This window comes from Cryptomeria japonica, chromosome 6, assembly GCF_030272615.1.
Source record: "Cryptomeria japonica chromosome 6, Sugi_1.0, whole genome shotgun sequence".
Classification (NCBI taxonomy): domain Eukaryota; kingdom Viridiplantae; phylum Streptophyta; class Pinopsida; order Cupressales; family Cupressaceae; genus Cryptomeria; species Cryptomeria japonica.
In genome coordinates, this window is record NC_081410.1 from 550,061,372 (window position 1) to 550,079,394 (window position 18,023).

Here is an 18,023-nt window from a genome sequence, read left to right on the forward strand (position 1 = left end):
GTCATCAACAAAAAATTCAATAATCAATATATCATCATCAATGACTTTATAATATAGATTACTGTCAGCATTACCTTTAGTGAAATCAAGCTTCAAAAGATATTTATCCAACCTTGCATACCAAGCTCTAGGTGCCTGTTTTAATCCATATAAGGCTTTCTTTAGCCTGCAAACCATATTTTTATCATCTGAAAGTGAAAAACCATCAGGTTGCTCAATATAAACTTCTTCATCAAGATCCCCATTCAGAAAGGCACACTTAACATCCATCTGATAAACCTTGTAGTTTGTATGTGCAACATAGGAAAGAAATAATCTTACAGCTTCAATCCTAGCTACAGGTGCAAAAGTTTCACCATAATCAATTCCTTCCTTCTGAGAATATCCTTTACAAATCAATCTAGCTTTATTCCTTACAACTTGTCCATCTTCATTTAGTTTATTCCTAAGAACCCATTTAGTTCCAATAACATTCTCATTTTTTGGTCGGGGAACTAAAATCCATGTGTTATTCTTTTCTATTCGATCTAATTCTTCCTCCATAGCTTTCATCCAACATTCATCTTTACATGCTTCAATTACTGATACTGGTTCAACTTGAGAAATTAAACATACCTCATTAGCTGCAAATCTCCTTCTTGTCATCACTCCATTTTTCTTATCCCCAATGATCTGATCTTCTAAATGATTCAACCTTACATACCTAGGAGTCTTCTCTCTCTCTATTCCTCTTCCCTGTTCTTCAGTTACTGTTGAATTTTCTGATACTGCTGGAGTAACTGGTTCAACATTCTATTCTGGTAAAGGTATTACTAGTTCAGTTATGATCATTTCCACTGTCGGTTCTTGCTCATAAATTCTGATTTGACTTTTATTTAGCTCATCCACCTTGACATTAGCACTCTCCACAATTCTCTGCAATCTCTTGTTATAACATCTATATGCTTTGCTTTCATTAGAATAACCAAGAAATATTCCTTCATCACATCTAGGATTAAATTTTCCAATAAAATCATCTCTCCCGATATAAAATTTACTACCAAAGATTGTGAAATGCTTAACTGTAGGTGTATTGCCAAACCATTATTCATAAGGTGTCTTACCGGTTTCTCCTTTGATATGTACTCTGTTGAATGTATAAACTGTTGTGCTTACTGCTTCTCTCCAGTAGATATGAGGTAAATTAGCTTCCATCATCATGGTTCTAGCAGCATCCAAGATAGTTCTGTTCTTCCTTTCCACAACTCCATTCTGCTGAGGTGTTAGGTTAGCAGAAAATTGTCTCCTTATGCCATACTTCTAACAAAAGTTATTAAACTCACCAGATGTGAATTCTCCACCATGATCTGACCTTAAACACTTAATCTTCAACCCTGTCTCAGTTTCAACTTTAGCTTTAAAGATTTTAAACTTTTCAAAAGCCTCAGATTTCTCCCTTAGAAAAGTAACCCACATCATTTTAGAATAATCATCAATGATTAGCATAAAATATCTATCACCTTGAAAACTTTTAATTATAGCATGACCACACAAATCAATATGAATAAGATCAAGAACATCATTAGATTTGTCTTGTATACTCTTAAAAGAGGTTCTGACCTATTTTCCCATTTGACATTCTTTACATATCGGATTATAGGGCTTCACAATATTAGGTATGTCTCTAATTGCCTTAGTTGAACTTATCTTTACCATGCAATCAAAATTCACATGACACAACCTTTTATGCCATAACCAACTCTCATCAATTTGTGCAATCAAACATGTCTTCTCACTAGAATTCAAATGAAATATATTACCTTTTGTCTGAGTACCAATTGCAATCTCCAATCCAGATCTATTAATTATTTTTCATTTTCCATCCTTGAATTGTAATTGAAATCCCTTATCCATCAATTGTCCTACAGTCAAAAGATTATGCCTTAAGCCTTCAACATAATAAACATTATCAGTATTGTGCTTACCATCTAATGATATAGTTCCTTTTCCTTTGATCATACATGCTTTGTCATCTCCAAATCTAACCAAACTGCCATCAAATTCTTGCAAAGATAGAAACTTCCTTTTATCTCCAGTCATATGATGTGAAAATCCACTATCAATTACCCATTCATCCTTATCTCCAGTTTTAGCAACAAGTGCCTTCTCTTTAGGTACATTCTCTTCTAGTGCCGAAACATCTTCCTCGATATCCAGGAACACCCATTCCTTTCCATTTCCGAAACCACTAGCAGAGTCTTGTGTCGGTTCATCATCAGAATCAATCACACCTTCCTCATCCGCAACGTAGCATGATTTATCTTTGTTTTCCCTGTACTTATACTTGTTCTGATATCCAGGGTTAGGCTTAAAAGATCTTCTATCTCTTTCTTCAAATCTTGAATTCCTTTCAGGACATCTAGATGCAAAATGACCTATCTTATTACATGCAAAACATTTAAAAGGTGCTTTTCCTTCATACTTACTTCCTATCGGTCCTTTAGGTACTCTTCTAGAAAATAGGACTTCAAGTTTCTGAAATTCTTCATCTTCTCTCTTCATATCATCCAATTCCTTTGCATATAAAGTTTTCCAATCTTGATTTCTAGTTGATGATGTAGATGCATGAAAAGAAGGTTCAGACTTCACAACTCTAGAAGGTTCAAATCCTTCAAGCTCAAAAGCAGATAATTTCCCAACCAAGGTATCTCTGTTGACAGAAGTATTAGTCATTGTTCTTAATTCATTAATTGCAGTAGCCTTCATCTTGTAAACCGGTGGTAAATCTCTCAGAATTTTAGAAACTATTTCATCTTCACTCAAAGATCCACCACAACATTGAATTCCCATAACAATTTCATTTACCCTTTCCATGAATGCAGTAATCCTTTCATCTTCTTCCATCTTTAGGTTTTCATATCTCACCTGGTAACTATCAAGTTTAGCAATCTTAACAGTAGGGTCACATTCATTAAGAGTCTCCAACTTGTCCCATACAGCCTTTGATGTTGTTTTGTCAGTTAATCCCATTATTTGCTGATCAAAAAGTGCACACAAGAGGGCTTCTCTAGCTCTACAATCATTCTCAAGCTCCTTATCCAAGTTTGCCGGAGGAGGATTGCCAGATGCCAGATTAAAAGGAGTAACTCCATTCTCTATGATTTCCCAAATTTCCTTACCAAGACATCTCAGATGAGTCTCCATCCGAATTTTCCATCCTCTATAATTTGTTCCATCAAGCCTAGGAATTTCTCTCTGAAAGATAGCAGTAGATGAACTAGATGAACTTGAACTGTTAGTCACCATAGGATCTTTCTCAAGTGGTTAAGCTTCTACAAAGAGGACCAGAGCTCTGATACCAATTGTTAGACATTTCAAATAACTGGAAGACAACTAAGAGGGGGGGGGGGGGTGAATTAGTTGTCACCAGATTACCAAAACCTTAAACAATTAAAACTTTAATACCAGAACCCAAAATATCAATACCAGAATGCATAGACCAATTACCGAGATAGCACATATATCAATTACATACAAGCAATAATCAGAGAATAAATACCATCCACATTGACATAAAGATTTGTACGTGGAAAACCTGGTAAAGGGAAAAACCACGGTGGGAATCCTACCCACAGTCAGATAATACTTCTGCAGTAAGTATGTGATTACAAATGAGGGGTCTGCACTTGCAGAAAGGCCAACAGCCTAGAGCACACTTCTCATTACAAAAGGAGTCTCACTGTCTACATAAAAGTCCAGACTACAATCCAGAAGAAGGAATGAATTGCAATGATATCATCTCCTATGCCTGAGTACAGTTCCGGTTAAGCTCAATAACAGAGGACTAAATCCTCTTACATAAACCTAACTCGATCACGAATGATCGACGAAATCCTCTACATGAATGATTATTACATTATTCGCTCCTATACATCCTTTTCATCCTCACATATGATCTACAATGAGATCTTACATCATATATATACAAACCCTCGATCACAAACAATAAGTTTGGCCATCAGACAATAAAACAGTTACATAATTACAAAACAAGTCGGCCTGAGACCAAACAAATAATATCCAACCCATAAGACATCCTGAAAACACATCGAGAGCTCCAATCAACACGTTACATTAAGATGGTCCATATCCTAGATAAACCAGGACCCAATTTAGGTCCACACACGCTAAAGAAATGATCCCAATCAACCAAGTCTCAAACACGATCACCATCAACATCCTGAATCTATACTAGAAGCCACACCAACAACACTTATGCATAACATTAAAGATCTTCAACAAAGCTTTGCCGGTGAAACCCTCACCAGATCAACAAACAAAGCTTACCAACATACAGGATAGCATCCGATCACCACATCAAAACCAATTGACTGAACATGATTCTGAGTAGCATATCTAGACCAAAACATACCGGAGCATATCGAATCATCATGATCTAATCCAATCAGAAACCAAGCAACCTACTGGGACCAGAAGGATACCGGTAAAGCATCCAAAACAACTAGTGTTGACATCAATGACAAAACATCAATGCAACACATAATTAATTCCTCCAAATGGCCAACACCCACCACCATTGAGGAAAATCTCACATCATGCTCATCAATGTCATTGATTGTCATCGACCTGTTGTCATATTGAGAACTAGTAACAACTGCCACAGTGGTTTTTTTCACTTTCCTCAGGCTAGGAATTTCACTCGTTGCACTCAAGCATGTGATTGCTCGAATGACCTACTTTGTAATCTTATGTGGTCTATCTAGCCATATGAATTCATCATGAACCCTACTGAGAATGTACCACATCCATTCTGCTTCATCAAATACCAGAAAATGGATGATCTGCACGAAACCCTTATTGTGAAGAATCTTGTATTCCAACTTCAGGTTTCCAAGACTATCTGTCATATGCTTGTTATAGAATGTAAACATGTTTGCATTTCCAAGTTCTTCAATGTCATAGTGAATGTATTCCCTTATATCATCATTGTGAAGAACGATGTATGAGACTGAGGAAAACACTCCTTCCAGATCATCTTCAACCGATTTGAAAGGATGTCTCTTGAAAACGGGCCTTGCCCTCTTAGAAATCTCAACTACCAGCTCGGGGTAGCAATATCGGATGCAGATGCCATGATGAATTTAGGGTTTAAAAGGTAGTTCGTGAACGAATAAATACCTATAGATTCTCAACCAGGGGCATCGCTGAATGATCACTTCAAGCTCAGTTTTTCTATCAAATCTCTGTCACTTTTCTGCCCTTCTCTTTTCTCTTGATCACATTGTGAGGAATAATATTTTGAAATGCCCTTTTAACCTAATTTTGAGTTGTAACAAATGCTCAACCTTAAGACTTCTGGTTACACTGTTTTCCATCATTTCATTCATTAGATTGCCAAACTGCTACAAATCTTCTAGATATCATCTGCATTCTTGATCTAGATCTTCTGCAATGTTCTAGAACCGGTTACAGATCACTGAAGAGGGGGTTCTATTGATCTGCATGAAAAAATCCCCCTAAGGCCAAAAAACCCTAATTACCAGAAGAGGTTCCATCACCTGATTTAGGTGTGGAGCCATTCTGCACATTCTGATATTCTTTCTTTACCCACACTTTCTTATGCTGATCTCTAATTTCATCTACCTTTGCTTTGCCTTTCTCATCAGATTTGTTCTTGTTCACTGGTGCATTCTTACTTCTGTAATGTCTTTCAATATGACCTAGTTTGTTACATGCATGACAGGCAACATTCCTCTGCATAGGCTTGAAATTCATTTGATTTGGTCTCATTATGCATTGGTTAGATATATGTCAGAACATCCCACATGCAAAACATCTCTTATTTCAGAAATTCATCATCATTCTGCACATATTTGACTTATGTCCAAAATTGTTGCATTTGAAACATTGACCGGTAAAGGTATGACCATTGTTCACATTATTCATCATTCCTTTACATGTCCTACTTCTCCATTGATTTTCTATATGACCGATCTATTGCAAGTAAAAAATTTACAATTGAATTTATAGGCATTAGGCTGTCTTACCAGAGGTTTCTTGTTCTTTTGCTGATGATTGCTTTGACCAGAATTGGAGGATTCTCCTTTCTCAAATCCAAGTCCTCGTGTGTCTTTTCCATGTCTCTAACTATCCAGCATCTTATCCAAAAGATCAATACCGGAATGCATAAACCATTTACCGATATAGCAGATATATCAATTAAGTACAAGCACCAATTAGAGAATAATTTGATAGAGGAGGAGGAGGTGGGAGAGATAGAGGGAGAGATGGAGGATGAGATAGAGGAAGAGGAGGTGATGGAGGGAGAAGAGGAGGAATTCTCCTTGGTGTTGGTGGTGATGGTAGGGTAGGTGCAGTGTTAGTGGTGGTGGGTGGTATAGAGGATGTTGGGTGACCCACCCAGAGGAGGAGATCTGATGTTCTACCTCCACCAGTGCCTCAGACAGGTACATGTATGGGTGGGACCACAAAACAGGTACCCATTCAGATTAGGGTACCCACCCATTGACATGATTCATAGATTAAAGCCTTACAGGTCACAGTGCAGGAGTTACAGGCATAGGTGCTAGCACAACAACACCAAATTACATAGATTATGGCAGAATTGGATACGGATAGAGCGTCAGGGCTGGGCAAAGGATCTTGCTAAGAGATTGGAGAGAATGATAGGTGGTGCCCCGATGTGGGATACAATGAGGGAGATATGGTATATGGCCATGGAGGCCGAGTACTACAGGCATTTATATGAGGAATTAGTCCCTAGAGAGCACAAAGCTCCTAGCTATGCAGCCAGTCAATCTGCTCGTAGTTAGACGAGGACAGAGAGCAGAGGTGTTATGGGGCCTCCCTGACGTGATCCACCTGGTGGAGATCCAGTAGCAAGGCCATCTACCATGAGACCGTCAGCCTCGGGAGATAGTCATACTTGAGAGACTTGTCTCTGTTGTATTTTGATCATTTTATTGTATTTTGACAGACATGATATCCCTTGTACATTTCAACCATTTTTGAGATATATATATATATATATATATAAATATATATATATATATATATAGTATTGATTTCTTTGATCCACATGTGATGTGTTATGGATGATGATTTATGATATGCATTGATATGATGTTTCTATGATGACGATAATGTAATGCTTAGATAATAATGCTCTTGATTTTTTATTATGATGTGAATGTGATGGTGTATTGTATTGATTACTTTGATTTATGAGATGTATCTTGAAAATGAGCTGTATGATAATGATAATGATAATGATGTGAGACTAATGCAAGAGGAAATGTGTTTTTAGGATGATATGCAAGGTTTTAAAATGATATGCAACTAAATGCAAGATTTGAAAATGATATGCAACTAAATGATCACCTTCATTTTGTCGTTGTCATTCTTGTTTAGTCACTTGGTGGTGCTCTATTTTTGTTTGTCATCATTGAGCTTTTGATATGTTAGAAGTTTATACAAGCATAATGGTATAATTGAACCATAATGACCTGAGTAACACTTACATGGATTTTGATATGGCAAGACGACACAAGCGTCGAGGTATAATTGAACCAAGACGACCTGAGTGTTGCTTGCGTAGAACAAACAAGAGTTAACCATTTGTATACGCAAAGTGGAACAATGTCTTGAATGATATGTTTCCAATCATGTCTCAAGACAAATTTGCACCATACGAATGATCGCCTCACAGATAGAAAACCAAAAAATAATCAGACTCCCCCTGTTGCCTTCTCTAGCTCAATGCATCTTCGAGAAACTCAGGAGATCCAATGATTCAAAAATTTAAGATACAAAATAGTCAAAACTTCATGGTAGATGTAAATAAATTATAATTCATAAAATCATCCATCATGTGTGTGTTAAAGTTGTTGGTGGATAATGGTCTTGTTTTCTAGCCTGATGAGCAGTTGTTGACAGGGTTTCCTTAGCGTGTTGTGATCCTTGTTTGCTCGTTGTTTGGAATGCTTGAAGTGTGAGGAATGATCCCCCTAGCTATAGATATCTATCTATTTGGATATACACAGTGATTACCAAGCCATGGTGGGATATGATGATCTGATCTTCAGATAATCAAGGACAATGACTACGCTAAGTATGTCTGGGATAATGCTATGTGAATAGTGTTGGGCGATGGCCATTAGTTCAGACTTTGGATGGATGTAAAATATATGAGCATTGATAGATAGAGGAGTTGTTTTCTCACAAATAGCGTCTATTTCTAGGTTTTCACCACTTGTTTTAATTGCACTTTTTTGTTTTTTTTGTATTTTTCTGATTTTCTGATTTTTTTTGTATTTTTCACTTTTTTCGTGCATTAGACAACTCAAGTGTAGAATTTCTTTAGATGGATGTTGTTGGTAAGTTCATCGAGCATGTCTCCTTTTGAATTTGTTAGCTGATAGGCACCTGATCCATAGGCTAATATGATGACATAGGGACCTAACCAGTTAGGTTCAAACTTCCCCTTCTTTTCTCGATCCTGTTGATTTCTGGGTTTTTCTTTAAGTACAAGATCACCGACTTAAAAAACCCAAGGGATGACTCTATGGTTGTAGCTTCTGCACATGCGCTGTTGGTATGCTTTGATACGATCATAGGTATGTTGTCATTTTTCATCCAGAAGCTCTAGTTCACGCAATCTGTTTACCTGATATTCCTCATCTGGTATGAGGCCTTTCAAAGATACTTTGAGTGAGGGAATTTCTACCTCAAGAGGTAAAATTGCTTCTGATCCGTACACCAATGAATATGGTGTAGCCCTTGTAGGTGTCTGAATGCTAGTCCTGTATGTCTAGAGTGTCAGATTGAGTTGTACATGCCAATCCTTACTCGCATCATTTACTATTTTCTTGAGGATTTTCAAGATTGTTTTATTTGATGCTTCTGCTTGACCATTCCCCTGTGGGTAGTAAGGTGTAGAGAAGCGATGTTGGATTTTGAATCACTCACATAGTTCTCGCACATCCTGATTTTTGAAGGGACGCCCATTGTCTGTGATAATGGAACTTGGAATGCCATATCTGCAAATGAGATAATTGAGAATAAATGAGGCAATCTGTTTTCCAGTTACTGTGGTCATTGGGACTACTTAAATCTATTTTGTGAAATACTTTGTGGCAGTGATAATGAAATTGTGTCCATTTGAAGAGGAAGGATGGATTTTCCCTACTAAATCAAGCCCCCACTGACAAAAAGGCCAAGATGTTGTAAATGGTTGCAGCTCCTGTGTTGGTGCATGGATAAGATTGCCTTGAATTTGGCCCTTAAGACATTTCTATGCAAATTGATAAGAGTCTTTCTCCATTGTCGGCCAGTAATATCCCATTCTCAGAAGTTTTTAAGCGAGAGTAGGACCACTTGAATGCGTGCCACAAATACCCTCATGAAGATCGTGTAAAGAAGAGTCACATTCATTACGATCAAGGCAACGAAGAAGAGTACCATCTAAACATCGACGGTAAAGTGTGTCAGTAGTTAAGGTATAACGGGCGGCTTGCAGGATAAAGTTGCGTTTTTTGTTACAAGATAGGTCGAGTGGTAGGGTATTGGTCTTAAGATATTAGTAGATTGTCCTGTATAGAGGGGAGTCTGAACCAGTTAAGGCATAGATGACATGGTATGTAGAATTGTCATAGGCTGGGGAAAATAATTGCTCTACCAGGAACTCATAATGACTCTATTGCTCTGGAATTTATAGCAGTGAAGCCACAGTGGCCATTGCATCAACCACTCTGTTGTCCAACCTTGGTATTTGCTAGAAGGTGATATGTACAAAGTATTGTTTGAAGTCATTCACCATTCTCTTATAGGGCATTAGTTTATCATCCTTTGTCTGATATTCATCATTGATTTGATTGATGACTAATTCAGAATCTCCATAGACTCTTAAGTCTGTGATTCTCCATTCCACTACCATTTTGATTCCTGTCACCAGGGCTTCATACTCAGCAATGTTATTGGTGCATGGAAACATCAGTCTATAAGATCTTGGAATTGTGTGCCCTTCTAGAGTGACGGACAAAATGTTGGCACCTGATCCATGTTGGGTATAGGAACCGTCAAAGTACAGGGTCCATTGCTTGGGTGTGACAGTAAGGACATCCATGTTTGGAATTTCCACCTGTATTGGTTGTTTATCTAGTAATGGTGCTTTAGCTAGTTGATGTGCAATTACCTGTCCTTTAATAGCCTGTTGTTCTGTGTACTAGATATCAAACTCACTGAGAATCATGACCCATTTAGCTAGTCGACCTGTAAGAGTTGCTTTGTTGAGTAAATACTTGAGAGCATCATTTTTTGCTACTAGCTTGATTGTGTGAGCTAGCATGTAGTGGCAGAATTTTTGAGAGGCGAATACCAAAGCTAAACAAGCCTTCTCAATGAATCTATAATTTAGCTCATATTTGTTTAATGTTCTGCTGATGTAATACATAGCCCGTTCCTTGCCTTCCTGATCTTCTTGTGCTAGCAGTGCCCCCAATGATACTTCTGTTGTTAATATGTAGAGAATGAGCAGCTTCCTTGCTATTGGTGGTACCAGAACTGGTGGATTCATTAGATATTGCTTGAGTTGATAGAATGATTCTGCACACTTGGCTTCCCATCTAAAAGGTATGTTTTTATGTAGCAAATGATTGAATGGTAGAGTTTTATCTACTAGTTGGGCTATGAATCGCCTGATAGACTGCAACCATCCTTGTAGAGATATGAGTTGACTAATGTTCCTAGGAGGTGGCATCTCCCTAACGACATGTACCTTCGCTGGATCTACTTCAATGCCTTTTGTACACACAATGTAGCCTAATCGTTTACCTGACGTGACCTTGAAGACACACTTCTTAGGATTTAGTCTGACTTGGAATTGCTCCAATCTTTGAAACATTTTATCTAATATGCCCAGATGTTCTGCCCGGGTGAATGACCTAGCCAGTAAATCATCCACATAGTCCTCCATGAAGGTATGCATCATATCATGAAAGATTGTCATCATCGCTCTTTGATAAGTTGCCCCAACATTCTTTAAGCCAAAAGGCATGATGTTCCAACAATACGTTCCCCAAGGACAGGTGAACACAGTTTTATCTTGATCCTCTAGAGCTATCTTGATTTGATTTTATCCAGAGAAACCATCCATTAATAATAGAATTACATGACCCGCTGTTAGGTCCACAATTATGTCGATGATGGGCAAAGGAAAGTCATCCTTTGGACAGGTTTTGTTAACATCTCTAAAATTTGTGCATATTTTGATGCTTCAGTTCGATTTTGAAACTGTTACAATGTTTGAAATCCATTCAGCATAGTCTATAGATCGAATGAATCCGACATCTAATAACTTCTTTAGTTCAACTTTCACCATTAATGCCACATGTGGATTCATCTTTTTTAATTTTTGTTTGACTGGATTAGCTCCTAGAGCGATATATAAATGATGCATGATCAAGTTTGGCTCTATTATGGGCATATTAGCATAGGACCAAGAAAAATTGATTTTCTTTTCTTTGAAGAATCTGATAAACTCTGGTTGTTCCTCTTTTGTCAGTGATTCTGCTAGGTGTATGTTTTTAGCTGTTGCTTCTGTACCAATGTTTATTGATTGAGTTGGCTCAATCAATATGGGTGATCTTTCTTGATAATGTTTTGGAAGAGTGTCAAGTCTCCCATCCTTAGGTGCCTTAAAAAGGTTTTCACCCTCAGATGCGTCCTTTTTTTGAATTTTTTGTGATCTAGTGCTACCATTAACTGGTTTTCAGCATTAGATCCTTTGTTTCTTTCATTTTTGCGATTGAGAGACTTGGCACTCCTCTGATTGCAGATCGTTATTTTGTTCACTGGTAGAGCATGTTTCCAGGTTGACTGTACATAGATATTGGACAATGGATTCATCATCTGGGAAAATGGGTATATCAAGGTGTTCAAGTTCTTCCCAGTCTATGAAATCAGGAAATACAAGAAGTAAAGAGTCATTTGGTGGGTCGAGATCGACTGTGGTAAGTGTCATGATAGAGGAATCATTATAGTTGTTTGGGATGCTGGTTAGGTTAATGATATTGTCAAGGTCTTCGATGGTATCATCTTCGGTGTAGACTTGTTTGTAGTGCTGCTGCTCATTCTCCTTAGCCTCATAGATATGTCGTGGTCCGAATTCAAGTAATCAAGACTCCGCGCCTTGTCCCTCCTGAGAAAGGGGTGTGTGTGAATGGATAGTACCTTCATCGACATCCTCGGTAATATTTGAATAACTACCCCATTTTTAGTCATTAGAATCAATTTTAGAAGTATTGTCCCAGAGTCTCTCACTGTTGCTAATAGGTGTGTTGTAAGGTGAGAAAAGATCTCTGATAATTGATACCAGTCTTGTAGTTTTTTCTGATTTAGAATCAGAGTCAGCTTGTACCCTTTGCATTTGTTCATACACTGTTTCTCCTTGGAGAGTAGTGATTTCTTTGGGTGGTGACTCTGCCTTGTTTTGAATAGGTTCTTGTACATGATGCACTTTCTCATAAGATGCTTCTTCCCTTTGAATGGTTAGTTCCTCTTGTCATTTCTCTTTTTCCTGGTGTTCTCACTCTTTCCTTGTTGTTTCTGTTGCTTGGTGTAGTGCCTCTTGCCATGAGTTCTCATTGTATTTCTTCTTTGCGTTCCACTGAGGTTTATGATACTTATTTTGTTTGTGCCTAGGTGGTATGTTGTGTCCATATCATAGTCCTATTTTGTCTCGTGAAAATTGTGAAGGAGGGTCTAGCAGTTCTGTAATGCCTTCTTGACGCTTGCCTATAGGTCCTTTGCAGTTGTATCCCATCCGTTGCATGATCAGGAATCCTTTTCCATATTATTGTGTTGGTATGGCCACCTCCAGAGTGGCAACTCTGACCTCTTCCTCATCCTTGTATAGCCAACTAAGGATGTCTTTCTCTTCTGATTCATTTGCTAGTGTGCTCAATTGGATAAATTTGCCATCAAACTTGGTGATGGGCTGTGTTGCTTGATATGTCAATGTAGAAGGTTGTCCATGAGACTTTGGTGATGTTGGCAATTTTGATAGACTCATGGGTTCGAAAGAGTATTCTCCCATACCTTGATCTTTGATTTTTATCTTTTGTTTGAAGTCCATGGATAAAGACTTGAGTTTTTCTTGATGATGATCTAATGTTGAGGAAGTTGAAGCTTCCCTGTTATGTGGAACTAGGTTGACTTGAGATGCCCCCATAGCATTGCAATGTTGAAAAGGATTATTATCGACAGATATGGAAATTTCCTATCCATTATACGAGAATTTGACACACTGATGGTATGTTGAAGGCACTGCTTGCATTTCATGTATCCAAGGATAACCCAATAGAATATCGTATGTTAAGTATATGTCTAAGACTTGGCACATAGTGTCCCTTTGTATTGGTCCTACCTGAATAGGTAGTATCACTGTTCCTTTGGATGACCTTTCTTCATCATCATAGGCCTTGATGGTGATCTTTTTGTTTGGATCAATAGACTGTTCAGAGAAGCCTAATGCACAAATAAGCTTTAAAGTACAAATATTGAGACCAACTCCTCCATCTATTAACACTTTTTTAACTCGATGTTTATAGACTAAGACTTCGATATGAAGTAGAGTGTTATGCGGATGACTCAAGGAGACATTATCGTGTTCAGAAAATGTGAGGTTATGAGGCCCTGTCATATGAGCCACCATGGCTTGAAATTTATCAATATCCAGATCTTGAAGAACATTTGTTTCAACCAGTGCTTGTTCTAACATGTCCTTATGTTTTGGCAAGAGTCTAAGTAACTTGAGTATAGATATTTGAGCGGGAGTTCTCCGCAGTTGATCAACCAAATTATATTGAGTCTTGGGGATAGTGGTGGATGTTGATGTATGCCCTTTCAAGACGCATTTTTGAGCTTTGGTTGTCACATTGATGGAAGCATGGTCCTGTTTGTCCTTGATTTTTATGACATTTATTTGGTTGTCATCTGTCGATATGTGATTGATGGTGTTATTGTACAGGTGATTTATACGAGCTCCTCCAGTATCGTTTGATGATGAAGCTCCTCCCTTATTGTAATTTGGAAGAGGATTTTTAAAAGCATCATGGTCACCATTTGTTTTGAGACCTTCAATTGTTAAATCACCTCTATCGATCATGTCCTAAACTATGTTCTTATGCCTAATGCAATCATTTGTGTGATGTCCTTTGTTTTGATGAAAATCATAAAAATGTGAGTCATTCCACCAAGGTGGTTTGACTTGGGGTTCAAAGTTGTTTATGGTTGGTAATGTGATAATTTTGATCGCCAGAAGTTCTCGAAACACTGATTCTAAGGTTTTCCCCGATGGTGTATAGGTGTGTCTATTCGGGAAAGTGTTGGTGTTACCTCGTTGGTTTGTATTATTCCCTCGGTTGGTGTTGTTGCCTTGGTTATTGGTGTTGCCTTGGGTATTATTGTTGGTGTTTGAAATCGAAGGTTTGTGATTGGTATTTTGAGGGTAAGTGTTAGTGCTTTGATTAACACCCTTTTGATTTTTGTTAGATTGTGGATTACTTGATAAAGCTAATAGTGGTTGTTTGGACTTTATATCATTAGCATCAACTCCTCCATCATTAACAATGTTTTTGTTTCTTGTCCAAAATCTGGATTTGTCTAAAGTGTTATTGTTGTTTTGATTGTTAAAGGGGTGAGTGTTGGATGAGTTGGTTCCTTCCTTAAAGAACTTCAATGTTCCTTTCTTGATGCAGGCTTCCTCTACATGGATTCCATTTTCTATCAACTTGGAAAAATATGGTATGCATTGGAGCTTGATTTGATAACTCATCTCACTATTTAGATTGTCGATAAAGATCTCCATCTTTTCCTTTTTAGGCACGTCTCGAGGATATCTTGAAACCATGCATCTCCAACACCGAAGAAACACCATGAATGTTTCATTGTTCTTTTGTTTGGTGTTACATACATCCACCATGGTGATTGCGTGTTGAATATTATAGGAGTATTGTATGATAAATTTGTTTACCAACTCATCAAATGATTTGATGGGTAAATTTGTTTACCAACTCATCAAATGATCTTATGGTAGGTGTAAGTTTAGACAACCACTCTATTGTTTGCCCTCCCAAACTTCTTGGGAATAGCCTCATTAAATAAGTGTAATCATGAGAAAACTCTAGGCTTATGGTACAAAATTCCTGAACATGATCGCGGGGATCACTTTTACCATCGTATTTGTCATATTTTGGTATATCTTAATTCGGGGGAAAAGGTATCATGTTTAATCTCTTGTCAAAGGGATAAGGATAGATCTCGACCAAGGAGTATCACACTGCGGTCCCTTGTTGCATGTCCTGCATTTGCCTTTGCAACATTTGGATTTGTTGTGTAAGAGTGACCATGGGTGCATTTGTATGTCGAGGGAGAGCTTCCTCCCTTTCAATAAGATTATCCCGAGTTCAGGCATGGTTGTGTTCAGGGGTGTTATTTTGTTCATGTATGATTTCCGGGTCATGTGTTTCTTCTTCTCTTTGTTGCTCTTGATAGGCGTAATTTCTAGACCTTGTTCTAAAAATTCAATCATCTACATTCCTTAAGTTTTCGGTATCGAAATCTTCAGGTAGTCTAACTCCTTTGCTAGATAGCATGAGTATATATTTTTCCTTGTCTGCTTCAATAAGTCTTTCCATGAGCCTTTGGAATGAGGGGTTTTCTTGACACTCTTGGAGAAGTTCCTCAGTGATCTTTGTATCTCCCAGATTAGCATACTCATCAAAAGGGTTGGATAATCTAAAACCCAGACTTGACTCTGGTTGTGATTCACTTTATTTGTTTCTCTAAGAGTGAGTGACAATGGGCATTTAATAAATTTCTATCAGAGTTCCTAGTGATGTTTGGTGGTTTAAGTGGATAGAATATGTTTTTCAATAAAAAATTTTGGTTACAAAGGAGTTTCTTCTTCTTCCTCTCTCTCAGGGGTTGGTGGTTCAGGTCGAGCTTCATTATAAGCGATACAGATTTGTGGGAATAAAGCGGGGCTGATTCTTCCTCCATGATTTAAGCATTGGTTGAATGCCACTTTTTGAATATAAGCTCTGCTTCTTAAAGGTTCTTTGTCAAACTCATTTGATTTGCCTTGAATATACAATCACATGTGACACAGGAATGCATGTGATTTAAAAAGTTGGTGATTGATATAGAGAAACTTATTCCTTTTTGTAAGTGTCTTAGAACTAGGTTGTCTCTTCTTCAACTTAGTTTTGTGATGAAGACTTGTTCTTCTCAAAATATGAGGAGTGGTCATACATGAATGATCAATGGTTTCCTTTGATGTTGGATTGTGATACTTTGTTTGAAAACTCAAGCTTACTTTATCAAGTAGAGGTTTAGTTAGATTCACCTCCATGACAAAGTGTGTCAAATGATATGGATAAAGTCTCCTGATATGAAAACTTGATTTGACAACTTAAGGATTAAACTTGGTATGTTGTTTGTGATAGAATCCGTTAGATGGTGGAACTTTGATCAATGTGATGGCATTGTCTGATTTTGGTTGGATGAAGTCTTATTTTGAGCTACTTTAAGATTCGAAAAATTTGTTCTAAGGATGCTTGTTTGATTTTGGAATTGTTTTCTTTGATAATTTGGTTTGCATTTTAACTGCTGATTTTGACAGAGGACCAAAAAGGGTACTCACAACTAGTGATAAAATTTTCCCAAAATGCCTATTTTGCTCTTTGTTTTTCTTGAATTTGAATATGCGCTAAAGAAGAGACTGGATGCGCTAACTAATGGTCTAGATGCACCACATAAAGTTCTCTATGCGCTAAACTACCTCTTCTACATGCTGACTGATATTTGTTTGAAACTGTTTTGACTGGAAAGGTTATGCACTAATATGTCCCTAAAAAGCACTAATGTTTGGGCTAAAAGCGCTAAGATATGCCTCTTGCGCACTAAGATGATGTTAAAATGCACTAAGTTGGTATCACAAATTGCCACTGAAAGTTTACTGAGTCTAAAACTGGTTGTGTGCTTAAGTGAAGGCTGAGAGCGCTAAGTTTTGGTGCAGATGCGCTACATAATGGTTGATACGCACTAGGAAGTTGCTCCTATGCGCTAAGCTGCCCTGATTTCTTTGTTTTCTGCCATTTTGAGATTTTTAACACTTGTGTTTTTTATGGATAATTTTTTGAAAAATAAATTGCAAATACGACACACAAAAGAGAACAAATTTTGCTTGTGCTAGACAAATAGTCTATGTTCTGTGAGGATGTGTTCAAATCCCCTATGTTTTCACTGGATTAGATAACAAGTAATACAAATCAAATAGACTCTTTATTCAAGGGTCATCAACAATATCATAGCCCACTAGTCTCAATACTCTATTAGCTCAAACAACCTTTTCAGCCCCTAGGGGGCGCCCATTTTTTTGTCTTTTGCCAGATCACAACTCAAAGTGAATTGCTTCACAATTGAGTAGTTATCTTGGGAGATATATGGTGAGTGATCTTGGGGGCGGATTCTTCCCCACCCTTGCACTATGATATTGAAGATGTTTGGATACTGACTCAGCTCAAAGTTTCTCGTGCTAAGATTCTTAATCAGGCTTTTGTTCGGTCTTTAGTGATAAACTCCCTCGAGAGGCTTTCCAACCTTTAGAACAAAGGCTTTATGTATCTTTAATACCGGAGGAAGGCTAATCGCTGAGCAAAACCATTGAAGGGGACTTTCGTTAGCCTCCACATTTGATTATAGTGGGTTGGAACACTTGGCGATAAATTCATTTCCCATGAAAGTCGTTCCCCTCTCACCAACCATTTAAATGGTGATCTAAGAGAAAATCGGGAGGACAGGCCTACTAAAGGATTTAAATGCTCAAAATGAAGAAATCATGAAATAGTGGTTTGAGTTTTTGGTCACCCAGTTAAGGGGAGAGCATATACCTTCCACTTTTGAGACAAGGCACACATGTTTTTTTTAACCTTTCAAAGCAA